This window comes from Mustela putorius, unplaced genomic scaffold, assembly GCF_011764305.1.
Source record: "Mustela putorius furo isolate JIRA1106 unplaced genomic scaffold, ASM1176430v1.1 tig00000163_pilon_pilon_pilon, whole genome shotgun sequence".
NCBI classification, from domain to species: domain Eukaryota; kingdom Metazoa; phylum Chordata; class Mammalia; order Carnivora; family Mustelidae; genus Mustela; species Mustela putorius.
Window position 1 is genome coordinate 833341 of NW_025421299.1, and position 12699 is coordinate 846039.

The 12699-nt window shown below is 40.3% G+C and overlaps 1 long non-coding RNA gene across 1 annotated transcript in view; it reads right to left on the reverse strand.

Moving 5' to 3' along the window:
- LOC101693354 overlaps positions 1-12297 on the reverse strand; it is a 36662-nt gene extending 24365 nt beyond the window's left edge. The window contains exons 1-2 of the long non-coding RNA XR_200631.3: positions 12221-12297; positions 5697-5797 (exon numbers count right to left, since the gene is read on the reverse strand). This is a non-coding gene — a long non-coding RNA (uncharacterized LOC101693354). The remainder of the gene's footprint in view (positions 1-5696; positions 5798-12220) is intronic.
- Positions 12298-12699: the final 402 nt, after the last annotated feature.

Sequence of the window (12699 nt, forward strand, 5' to 3'; positions counted from 1 at the left end):
TTCCCATGTACCTCCTGTCTCCACACATGCACAGCCTTCCCCATCACCAATATCATTCACAGAATGGTACATTTATTACCTTGTATGAACCTATATTGACACATCATTATCACCCAAATCTAGGATTCACTCTTGGTATACTCTCTGTGGGATTGGATAAACGTGTAATGACATATATCCATCATTAAAATATCCTAGAGAGTATTTTCACTGCCCTAGAGATCCTCTCTGCTCTATCCCCCCTCCCCCTCATCCTAACAATCTTAGATTTTTTTAAAAAAGACTTTATTTATTTATTTGACAGAGAGAGAGAGAGAGAGAGAGATCACAAGTAGGCAGAGAGGCAGGCAGAGAGAGGGGGGAAACAAGCACCCACCGAGCAGAGAGCCCGATGCAGGGCTTGATCCCAGGACCCTGAGGTCATGACCCGAGCTGAAGGCATAGGATTAACCCACTGAGCCACCCAGGCACCCCAACCACTGACTTTTTTATTATACCCATAGGTGTGCCTTTATTGGAATGCCATATAGTTGGTGTCAAGCTATGTGTAACCTTTTCAAATTGGCCTCTTTGACTTAGTAATATGCATTTAAGGTTTTCTTCATGGCTTGATAGCCTATCCTTTTATTTTCAACCTTTTATTTCTTATTTTGAGGTGCATTATTTATAATCATCATATAGTAAATTTTGAAAGATCAATATGACCATTTTTATCTTTTAAGAGGAGCATATAATATAATCACTGACACATTTGTGTTTAAACCTCCCATTTTAGATCTGTTTTCAATTTACCTAAACTTCTTTATGCTCCTATTTTCTTTTTTTCTTGTCTTGTGTTTTGATAGATTATTTCTTAATAATATATTTTTGTCCATCTTTCCCCATCGCATCAGTTTAGTAGCTGTACAATTACTACTCTTTCGGTGCCTATCCTGAGGTATGCAATATGTATCTTTAAATTATCAGAGACTAATATTGTTTGATTCCTTCTACCCATTTTCTTGATGTCAGAACGGTCTTAAAATCCTTTAACTCCATTTACTCTTCTCTCAAGTTTTATGCTATTTTTTTTGTCTTATATCTCAATTCTGTGCACTATTTTGTCTTTCTGTGTTCCATGTTAGTTATTTTCTTCTTTTTTTACTTTCAAAAACAGAAAAATAGACCCTTTCTTTACAAAACCTATATCCCTCTTTAGGAGGCAGTCAATATAAACATAAATAACTAACGCATGTAGTATGTCAGGTGGTGATAAAAATTTCAGAGAAAAAGGGAAGGAGGATATGGAATGTTGGGAATTAGGGGTGGAATTTTAAATTGGGATAATTAGGGGAGACCTCCTTAAACCACTGACGTTTGAGCAAAGACCTATAGGAATTGTGAGGATAAGCTGTGAAGAAATCTGGTAGTAGAGTATTTCCAGGCATGGGAAATTGTGTATGGAAAGGCTCTCGGGCAGGATTGTACCTGCCATGTTCTAAGGTCAACCAGGAGGCTGGTGTGACTGGAATTAAATGAGTGTGGGAGGGTAGAAGGGATGTAGAGAGGGGTAGTGATGTTTTTATAATGAGGTAGAGAGATGCGAGTCAAGTCATGTCTCTAGGGCTTTGTAGAAAAATATTTGACCTATGATGATCACATAAAACCCAGTTTAATAGAAGTGATGGTAGTTGAGTGCAAAACACAACTATTTTTTTTCTTTTAGCTTGCATTTCTAAAGGGCTAATTATATGCCAGGCACTGTATTAAGCACCTTACCTGCAAAATTTCATTTTATTTTCAATATAAGGAGAATGTAGATTTCACACATGTTAATTATCTTACCCAAGCTCACAGCTTATATGCAGCAATGCTAGAAGTCAAGGCCAGGTGGTTTCTTAACCATAATTCTGAATCTCTTCGACTCTTATTGTTTAATGACAAAATTTACCAGCTCCTCTGGAGAGGTCTAGCTCTGAATGCTGTGGACAGGCGTTCCCACTTCCTCTCCTTCCAGTACTCACAGCAGTAACAAATGACGCCAAGAGACACCATTAGTTTGCTGTGTGGGTCATTTACCTGTTCTCTGTTTTAATGACACATGCTATATATTTGATTATGCGCCTTTTTTTTTCCCTTTCATAAGCTATTGCCAGTACACAAGAATGTCAAAGACATTTTGAGTGGATAAATCCTAATTAAACATCATTACTGAAAAGAGACCATGTCCTATAGAGGACATTGCTATATGAGTTATTTTAACCTACTGTAAGGTCTTCTGTCTACATCTGAGTGAGAGTTATCTTCCCTTTTCACTTTATGTAATATAAAAGAAAAAATTCAAATGGGTAGACTATGCAAGAAAACTTGTGCTTGAAATAATCCAATATTATATGTCACAAATGAGGACCGTACACATTCTTTAGTTTATCTTCTCCGAGGGAGGGGTGTTGGATAACCCAACCCCTGTGGAACAATTGGGAGGTTGGGAAATCCTTTTTTTTTTTTAAATTTTGTACACAGTTTTGCTAGAAAGCTTTATTCATGTAAGGTAAAATATTAGCTGGCAGGGAAAAATAAGCCTGTGAATGAATGTGATTCGGACAGCCGCTGGAATGAATTGCAGTGTTTGCAACATCAACAGAATTAGTAGACCTTAAAATATTCAGGGAATCAATTAAAAGTCTTCTCTGGGATTTAAAAAATGTGTGTTTGTGTGCTTAACTTTAAAATGAGCACCGGGAGAAGAAATGGCCAAACCTTCTGTCAGAAAAATGTTTAAAGATTCCAAGGGCGTCTGACTGTTTCTGGGCCCAGCCAGCTTCTGAAGGAAGCCCTGGTGGGCTGAACGGCAGGCATCTTGGAACACAGGCTCCAGACTTGGCTTTAGAGAATTAAGCAAGAGAAGCACGTGAGAGCAATTGAAATGGGTGTCTTGGCTACACTCCCTGAAGGTCCTGCAACCTCGTTAACCTTTGAGAAGAACACAGCTTCCAACCAGGATGAAAGACTAAAAAGAAGGTGATAGTTTCTTAAATGTGTTCTTTCTCATGGTCACCCTAAGGACCTTGAAAAGTTTCAAGCCAGAAGTTTTGAGCTGAATAATCTTGTATAAAAGTCCTTGGGAAGAATTAATTGGACAGCATAATGTATAAGCAACTGAACACAGATATTATCTAACATTCCCCAAACTAGATTAATTAACCTCCATTTCCCCACACTTACAAACAAGCTGGATAGGCTCTTTAAAGCTATGCTTTTATGCTTTTACCTCCAGGGAAGAGCCAAGGGAACCATCCATTGTCCTTATAATTGTTCTACAATCCAAAGTTGAAAGTCTCTCTTCAAATTAATGTAAAAGGTAATAAAGCTGGGGGATTATTTAGTTTGGGCTATGATTGTCTAAGACATCCATTTTAATTTGGGGGATACTTTCATACCCTATTTCAAGTCTAATTCTAAAAGATGTGTGCTTATTCACAGGTTAACTGTATCCTACACAATATCTGTGATTCCAACCCCCTCTCACCCATCAGTAGGAAGCTGGGCAGTGTCAGAAATCCTGCAAACCACAATGACTGGTTTTGTGAAGATGACTTCTGGATTTCTGAACCTGAAAATTTACTGGCTTCTTTTGCCCAAATGGCTCCAAGTTTCAATGTCACCCCTAGACCCAAGTAGTCAGGGTCCTGCCTTGGTCCCTGGTACTCATGGACATCTTCTGGTTTCTCTTACTGGGGACAGGAGACAGTGTGGAGATGGCCGAGGGGATGTGCCCCCCCCAGTGCCTAGCTCCTCTTCTAGACCATGCTGTGGGTAACTTCCTGCTTAAACCTGTGAGCTGGCTTTCAAGGAAACAGTTTGTCCTTATAAGAGTGGACTGTGGTGTAGTGGATGTGTGTATGGATAGATCAAAGGGGTAGACAGTGGGGGGCAAGTGAGCACAAGAGGAAGGGTAAATGGAACTTAGACATGCAGGGTGCACCCAGGCCAAATGATGGGGCCAAATGATGGGGGAAAGGGATGATGGAACAACTAAGCCTTGCTACACACAGAGACCCTCTTTAGTACTGCGTCTGCCAAGCTGCTGCAGCCAGCCATGGTCATGGCCACATGAGAAGAGCTGTCTGCACCTTGGGTCCCTTAAAAAACACACTGAAGACACAATCTTTTCACCAATATTCTGCAGTTGGTTTCTTCAAAAGCTGAAGTGCCCAGTTGGCATTTTGCTGCAGAGATCGTCAGAGGAAAGAGGGGATAATTGCACTATTTATTTTACCTTTGTTCTACTCTCAGCAACTTGTCTCCCATTTTAGTAGCTCCTGAGGTTTCTATTTGGATATTCCTTTTCTGCCAAGGACCTCCTTCGTGATCCAGCCATCGTACATTACCTCTATTCCCACCACAACACCTATTCAGGCTTTTTCTTGTGATGTACCCCCAATGATCTTCCACTTCAGCCCCACAAATGGCCTTTATTATATTTGCTGTAGTCTAATCTACACGTGCTTGTAATGATAACAGTTTCAGGTGGAAGGGGGGTGTCGTATAATCATTATGAGTAGCAGAGAGGAGAGAAGCAGGGAAAGTTCAGTATATATTCTCCAGCAGATACCTTGAAACTACAGAATCTTAAGCCTGCATATTCTCCTAGGGTTTACAATATTTGTCAATTAACCATTTGAAGACTCGCAAGAAGAGAAATGCATGGAACATTAAGGAGAGCAAATTATTACTATTATTTTTTTTCAGACAAAAGTAAAGAACGTTGTAAACATCTTAGCCAAGAGCTCAGGGGAGGGACAGGAGGGATAGGCTGGTAGGAGGTAGCTTTAAATCCAATTAGTTCAGGAAAAAAAAAAAAAAAAGACAATTTGAGACCAAGAAAGTACACACAATTGAATAGTGAAAACAATACATTGAACTGCCATGGGATAAGAGGACCTCATTCTGTCTCTTGTCACCAACTACCTATGTGACCTTGAGCAGTTTGCCAGCTACTTTCACCTTCCAGTTCCTCGTTTGTACAACTGTCGCAACATCTGTCCTGCTGCCTTAAAGGGTGGTTGTGACGATGAAGTGAAACAGTGACTCTGAAAACACTTCATCCACTGGAATCTGTCCCATGTTCCCTCCCAAGCTGAGCCGTGTCTAAGATCTGGACCTGGTCAAGGCTGGTCCATGTGTGGTGCTTGTGCTCTTAGTTCTGGTTTTCCCATGAGTCCTTCACTGTCCCCGGTGCAAAGTTTGTTGACTAAATGAAAATAATGCAGGAAAATATTGTGCTTCTGTCACACAATTCTTGATCTCATTTTTTCTTTTGTTTTGCAAATAGAGATCTACATCTATTCTGGAGAGCCAAGAAGATCCCACCAGCTCTTACTATGGGGAGGATAAGCTCTGTGTCCTCCAAAGAGGCCCAGAGGTTTAATGGCTGGAATAGCAACTTGGCCATTACCCAGCTGTGATGAGCCTTGGGCATCATATGACTTAATCTGTTTCCCTATTACCCTATTCCCTCAGCTATAAAATCAATATTTTAAATGACACAATTTCTAGGATCTCTTCCAGCTCTAGTTTCTAAGATTCTAAATCTAGCATACACACATGCTCAGGTCTTCTTTTTCTTTTCTAAAATGATGAAATAAGTAAAGACAAAGCCAACCAGAACCTAAATAATCAAAATATTTAACTGATTAATTAAATGTTCTACTTACCCAACAGTCGTTTCTTAACTATCAACTTTATGCCAGTCCAGGTACTGGGGACGCAGGTGAAGAGGAGATAGACAAGGTCCCTGTTCCTACAGGGCTTACTCCTTAGTAGGAAAGGCAACAAAGAAGCAAATTAAGTGAATGAAAAAATGTTGAATATACCCATGTGCTTTAAAATGGGAAATGTTAGAGTCACCAGATGAACCAAACATTGCCCTCTCCCAAATCCCCAGATTTCTGACTAGGGATCACCCTTTTAAGCAGATTCAGAGCATTTGGTTTGCCTTGTGGAAACATGGAAGGGAAGAAATACATTGAAAGGCGCTTAGAGAATTCTGGATCTTTGAAATCATTGACTCTTTCAGTTTTGAGTGGCAAAAAAAAAATCTGCACACAAAAATGAGCAACTCTTAGTCTTAGATGCAGCAGTGAATAGATGAAGTTTGTCTACGGGGAAAACACTGAGTAGTGTGGTCATTGACATACACTGGGTCACTCTTTGGGCATCCATTTGCATCTTGACTCAGTATATTGCTAGGATAAAGATCCCGAATATGACAGAACTAATTTGAAAGCTTACAGAGTCTTATTAGCAAGTCTTATTAGCACAGTGAAACAAATGACTATGTCTTTAACATTTGAAAAATAGGAAACAATACGTACAATGCTAGTAAATAAAACAGAAAAGTTAAAAATAGGTAAGAAACTGTTTTGAATTTACTTTGAATGTCTGCCCTTAAAGCTGATCAGTCAAACCAGAGGGACATATAATGCTAAATTAGAGAAAGAAGCCTTTGTGGGTGTTTTGAAGGGCTCAGTGGTCGAGATGCTGATCCCTTATTATGCCATAGTTCACTTCTAAACATGTGGATTTCCTTTCTCTTGATTTTATGATGTTGTGAACCGTACACTTAATGCTTCTCAGTCATGACTGTAGTGATTTTATTTGACTCATAAATGGAACAGAGTAAGGGAAAAGGAAAAAGGGCATGGAAGTTTTCTGAAGTCACAGTGGGGCAGTTGAAGGAGAGCTGGGAAGAAGGAGAGGATGGAGGGTGGGAAGGCTGTGTGCACGCATCAGAGAAAAGAACTAGTGGATAAAGAAGTTCTAGAGTTCTAATGTGCAATCGCAGTGATTATAGACAATAATATTGTATCCTAAACATCAAACTTGCTAGAAGACTAGATGCTAATTATTCCCACCACAAAAAAGAAATGATAATTATGTGATGATAGGAGTGTTAGTCAACGCTCCAAAGACAGTCATGTTACAGTATCAAAATGTATCAAAGCAACCTGGTGAATACCTTAAACTTGCACAACGTTACATGTCAAATATTTTTCAGTTAAAAAAAAAAAAAAAGAAAGAAGACCTGTATAAAATCTATCAAGTTGTGAGGAGTGACAGGCAAGACATGGGAGAGTGAGGAGAGAGGGCTGGGCAAATTAGGGTATTGATCTCGTGGCCAGGAATGAGGAAGAACCAGAAAACTGCAACTGGGCTGGGGGAAATGATGTGAGTAGGGAATGGTGCTTGGTGCTGGTGACAGATTGCAACCTACAGTTCATATGTAGCAATTTTTCTAAATCAGATATTGGTGTGCTAGGGTGTGCCTATTTTTTGCCTTGGACCTACCAGTGTTTTTAGCTGTGCTATGTTTTCTTTTAAGACAAGCTTAATGCTGTTGTTTATCATTCAGCAAATCTACTGTCAGATGTGGATGACTTGCTGACATTTTAGCACCAACTACATCTATTTTCCTCACTAAATGCTGAATTAGAGGTTTTATGCATATAATACGGATTTAAGGAATTTTCCTGCAGAGGTTAATGTGCTTAAAGGTCAATGCAGTGGGGTGTGTTTTGGAAGAACGTAATATAAAGCATTTAAAAAATATAGATTTGACAGGTCTTTTGCAACCTTTTTTGTCTAAAACGTAATGCTCACTTTCTGTAAGATGAATGTACCCACAAAAGAAATCACTACTGGTACTTTGATGGACAGAGTTGTTTCTGAAGGTCCTGAAATGCTAAGAGTACAATATGCATGGGCAACAGTGAAGCTGTAACTCAGCCTTGTGTGATTATGATGTTTAAGTAGAAAGCAAGATACAGGAAAAGTGTTTTGCAACAATGTCCTCTCCAAATAACAGAGTATTTACTGGTTCACCAAGAAAACGTCAGTGTTCAAAAGGACTGTGGGTGTCCCAAGCAATTAGTGTGTCTATGAAGGCTCTTCTGCAATTCCCGGAAAAGACAGGAAAATGTTACATAGAATGTGAAATGTAGGGGTCATTTCAAAAGTAATGGATACTGACACAGAGCTACAAACAATTGTGAGGTTTACACATCACTCAGAGAAATTGGATTAGAGCCAGAAAAAAAGATGTTTTATATTACAGTTTCAGGAAAAAAAAAATATCTTGAGGGCATTTGGTACAAGACAGCATAATATCTACCTTCTTTTGAAATGCAATGTACATGAAAGCAAAGGGTTCCATATCATTTTTTGAGGTAAAATGTTACGATTTTGAGCATATTTCTTTCCAAAAGACTTCACACTAACAATAGGCTGTATATATTGTAATAGTTGACAAGTGCCATGTAAAAAAGTACCTAAACCCTAGTGTTCTAGCTGTTTCCCTATCTCCTGCTCAAAGAGTCACTCCTTGGATGATTCTCAGCCTCTGTTTAAATTCCCAAATAGGAGCAGGCTGCCATTTGCTTTTCTTGGACATGCATTTAACCAGTCTAGTGTTCTGACTCAGACTCTGGGTAATATTTGTGGCACTGGTTGGCTTGGGAGAGTGTTTGACTCTCTGAGGCAAGCCACTGGTAGCCAGCAAGAAAGTTACCCCTCTATATGTGGACATTATAATGTTTTGAGTAATGGCTTCCAAAAAGATATGTGGATGTCCTAATTTGTGAGATCTGTGGATATTACCTTATTTGGAAAAAGGGTCATTGCAGGTGTAGGTAAGTTATGGATCTTGAGATGAAAAGATCATCTTGGATTATGGGGGTAGGACCTAAGTCCAATGATAAATATCCTTATGAGAGAAAGACAGAGGAAGACTTGAGACAATAGAAGAAAAGACACAGAGACTGGGACAGTGATGAGACATAGACGAGATTGGAACAATGCAGCCACGAGCCCAGGAAGTCTAGAAATACTAGCAGCCATCAGAAGCCAGAGCCTTCCTTAGAGCCTTCCGGGGGAGTGTGGCTTTGATTTTGAACTTTTGGCTGGCAGAACTGTGAGAAAATGATTTTTATTTTTTAAGCTGTCCAGTTTGTGGCCATTTGTTACAGCAGCGATGGGAAACTTACATAGCAACCTTGAACTTCTGTGGCTCCTACACACCAAAATAAAAATAGGGTGCTGTGTGGGACATGGTCTACCTTACTCATCCTCTATCCTTCTGCACTCAAATGAGATGATACTAACCCACTGGGAGGAGACAACAAAGGTGAAGAAGTAGCTCTAAATTCCAAATCCCAGACGGTAAAGGCAGCGCTATTTTTTTTCATTTTGTTTTGTTTTGTTTTAGTGGGCTCCACACAAGGTGTGGAGGGCTCAAGGTCACAACTCTGAGATCCAGACCAGAGCTGAGGTCAAGAGTCAGACACTTAACTGACTGAGCCACCCAGGCACCCCCCCAGGGTATCTTTAGTTTTGAGGTGAGGAAGGATAAGAACTGTTTCTATTAGCACGCTTACCACAGTATCTTTCTGCTCCCTTTGTATTTAACTCCTGTCCACCATTTTGGCCTTTGGAATAAGAGGCCACATGAGAAACAGGAAGAGGAAAGAATTAGAAGGAAGTAAGGAGTAAACTGAACTTAGTAAGGACTCTTCTCTGATAAGAACATAATATGGTATACAGATGAAGAAATCTTGAAAACAAAAACAACAAACAAAAAAGCAGACACAAACCCAGGTTAGATATTAATTAACAATGAAAGAATTAATGTGACTTGCACCTTAACACTTGATGAAGTAGATAGATTGTACCACCAAATTAAGTTTCTGTATAAAGATTCTGTCTTGCCAAGTTTCTATATAAAGATTCACAACTGGGGTGCCTGGATGGCTCAGTGGGTTAAGGCCTCTACCTTTGACTTAGGTCATGATCCCAGAGTCCTGGGATTGAGCCCCACATTGGGCTCTCTGCTCAGCAGGGACCCTACTTCCTCCTCTCTCTCTCTCTCTCTCTCTCTCTCTGCCTCTCTCCTTACTTGTGATCTCTATCTGTAAAATAAATAAATAAAATCTTAAAAAAAAAGATTCACAACTATGAATATACATGATATTATTTAATTTTCGCCAGATTACCTTTTCTATCTGAAACAGTTTGGAATATATTGTTTTGGCCCTTATTGAAGTCAGAGACTTTGTTCTTGGTCCCTAGTTCTCTGTTATCTTTCTCTCTCTCTTTTTTTCTCTGTAGCCATACCTTTCAGGCAGGGTTCCTCAGGGTTCCCTTAAAGGGATTGAGCCTCTTGAAGTTATTTCTAGGTCTCCTCAGTGAATTTAATTTAGGATGTTAGTTTAACCTCTTAACTTGTCTCTTAACTAGCACATTTTAGCTTTCGGTCCCATGGATTTAAGTAGATTACATCTTGATGCGTTATTAGGGAATTTGACTTCACACAGGCTTCATAAAATAGCAGCTCTGGCTTCTAAAGTCTAAAGTAATGGCAGTTTCTCTAACTGAAAAGGATTCTGCATGTAGACAATACTGTGGGCTCTTTTGAGCTGCCTTGTTTCCCTGAGAGACCATGAGGGAACCGGGAAAGTATGAGGCTGCACCAAGGTAATCGCCCTGAAGGTGGCTACCTGTGAGGAAGCTCTTGTCTTCTTTGAGTTAATAATAAGGCAGTGCTGTCAATGTGAAAATGGATTCAATTTGTTTCAGTTCAAACAGTTGTGGGGATAATTTGCTGAGTCAGTATGCCGCTAATGGCTTTGTGGGATGCCCTCCTGGAGATACACGGATGCGCCAGAAGATGTCTGCTCCAATAGCTCAACTTTGCTGTTGCCTCAGTCTGGGTCCTAAGGTCTTCCCGACCTGTCCACCATTTTCCTTTTTCTTCTGTGTTCCTCTATACACCCGCCTCTTTGACCAAACTTAGCCATTCCACAGTGATGTCAGGCCCTTGGGACTTTGTCAGGGATACCTGTGCCCTCGTCCCTGCCTGAGGTCCTAGTCATTTTAAGCCTGACACGAACCTCGCAAACACAGTTACTTAGTCCTTCTTCTTCAGTCATGCACGTCACACTGTCACGCTGCCACAGCTCCTGTCTTGGTCCCTCTTTCATTTGACCCACTTTACAGCTGATCCTTTTTCTGACTGTGCCCAGCTGGCATATCACTTCCCGGGGAATTGTGTCCTCTTTTTAGGACTCACAGTAACTGATAGGGGAACTTTTCTCATGTATATGGTTGATAAACATTTATTTTTTTAAATGAACAAAAAAAAAATGCTAGAGAAATAGATGATTTGGGCAGTGGCAAAATAGTTTTTATTTCCCAGAGTTGCTGGAGAACCCTGAATGAACATTTGCCTGCAATATCCAGAAATCAAGTCAACAATGGAGAATCAAAAAAGCAATTCATTATTCCATAAGTTTATAGACAAAAATATTGGAATTAGTTCAGGATTTACCTCATGCAAGTGCCTTTGGTTGGGAAAAACAAAGATCATTGCTGCCAAACTCTTGATGGCTTCATGTGCCTTGCTTGGGTGTGGCAACAGCCTCCTATTTGGTCTCCATCCTCCCCTGGCATCTCCTCCAAACCACAGTCTTCACAAAGGAATATTTATAAACCAGAAAGCTGACCCTGCCTTGCTGCTGCTGTCAGGACGACGTCCAGACACTGTGGCCTGTCATGTAAGGCCTTTGATGACCTTCCCCTGATTCCCTTTCTAGTTGTGGCTCTATAGATTTTTTTTGGCTCGCCTTTCAGATTCATTGCTTATTCTCTGACTCCATGCTGTCTTGGGCCTGTGTTCTGTAAGATTCTTTTTTTGTGAAATTTTCTCCCTTCTTTCATCTTTCAGAATAACTCCTTTCTTATCCTTTCAGAATCCTTTTAAGCAAATTCTTCAGGCTCAGTGTTTTCCACGTGCACTGCTCTCAAAACACGTTTCTGTAGAGTATTTCCTACACACTGTCATCATCATTGATACCTTTTGTCTTCTTCCCCATTGATGGCCGGGACTGTGTCTTACTCAGAAGTCTGGAGCTGTGGGAATTCTTAGCTCAGAGGAGCAGTTTTAGGTGAGGTTCCGCAGAAAGAACATGTAGATGAAAAAGAGCATCAGGCTGAGAAAGGACACCCAAGAAAGACCAGTTTTAGCAGAGGAAAAGCACCCACCAAAGGAGACTAAAAAGGAAGAGAAGAATCGGAAGAAATCTGCATTTGGCACTGAAGGAAGGAAAATGTTTCATATTGAATCAAAGTTTAGCTGTGTGAAATATTGTAAAGAGGGCAAGTTAAGTAAACATTAAAGGGTACCCACTGGCTTTAGGTGCTTTGGAATTCATTGGTGGCCTTTGTTGTCCATCACAAGGTCTGTTTCTAGGGTTTGGCATGCACAGAACCACTATTGTGTCTAGCGGAATGTAACATATGACTTAAGATTTTGGAATGCCAAGGTTGGTATATCTACTATACTTTGGCCATTAGGGACCTAGTCCAGGCTCTCAGTACAGACACACTTGGCAAAAGCTGATGAACGAGGACCTACTTCTGTGTTTTGGATATGGTTATAATCCTAGCTCCTGTGGTAGGCTACAATCTTTTCTTTTTTTTTTTTTTAAAGAATTTATTTATTTATTTGACAGAGAGAGAGAGAGAGAGAGATAGATCACAAGTAGGCAGAGAGAGAGGAGGAAGCAAGTAGAGAGCCTGATGCAGGGCTCAGTCCCAGGACCCTGGGATCATGACCTGAGCTGAAGGCAGAGGCTTTAACCCCCTGAGCCACCCAGGTGCCCCATT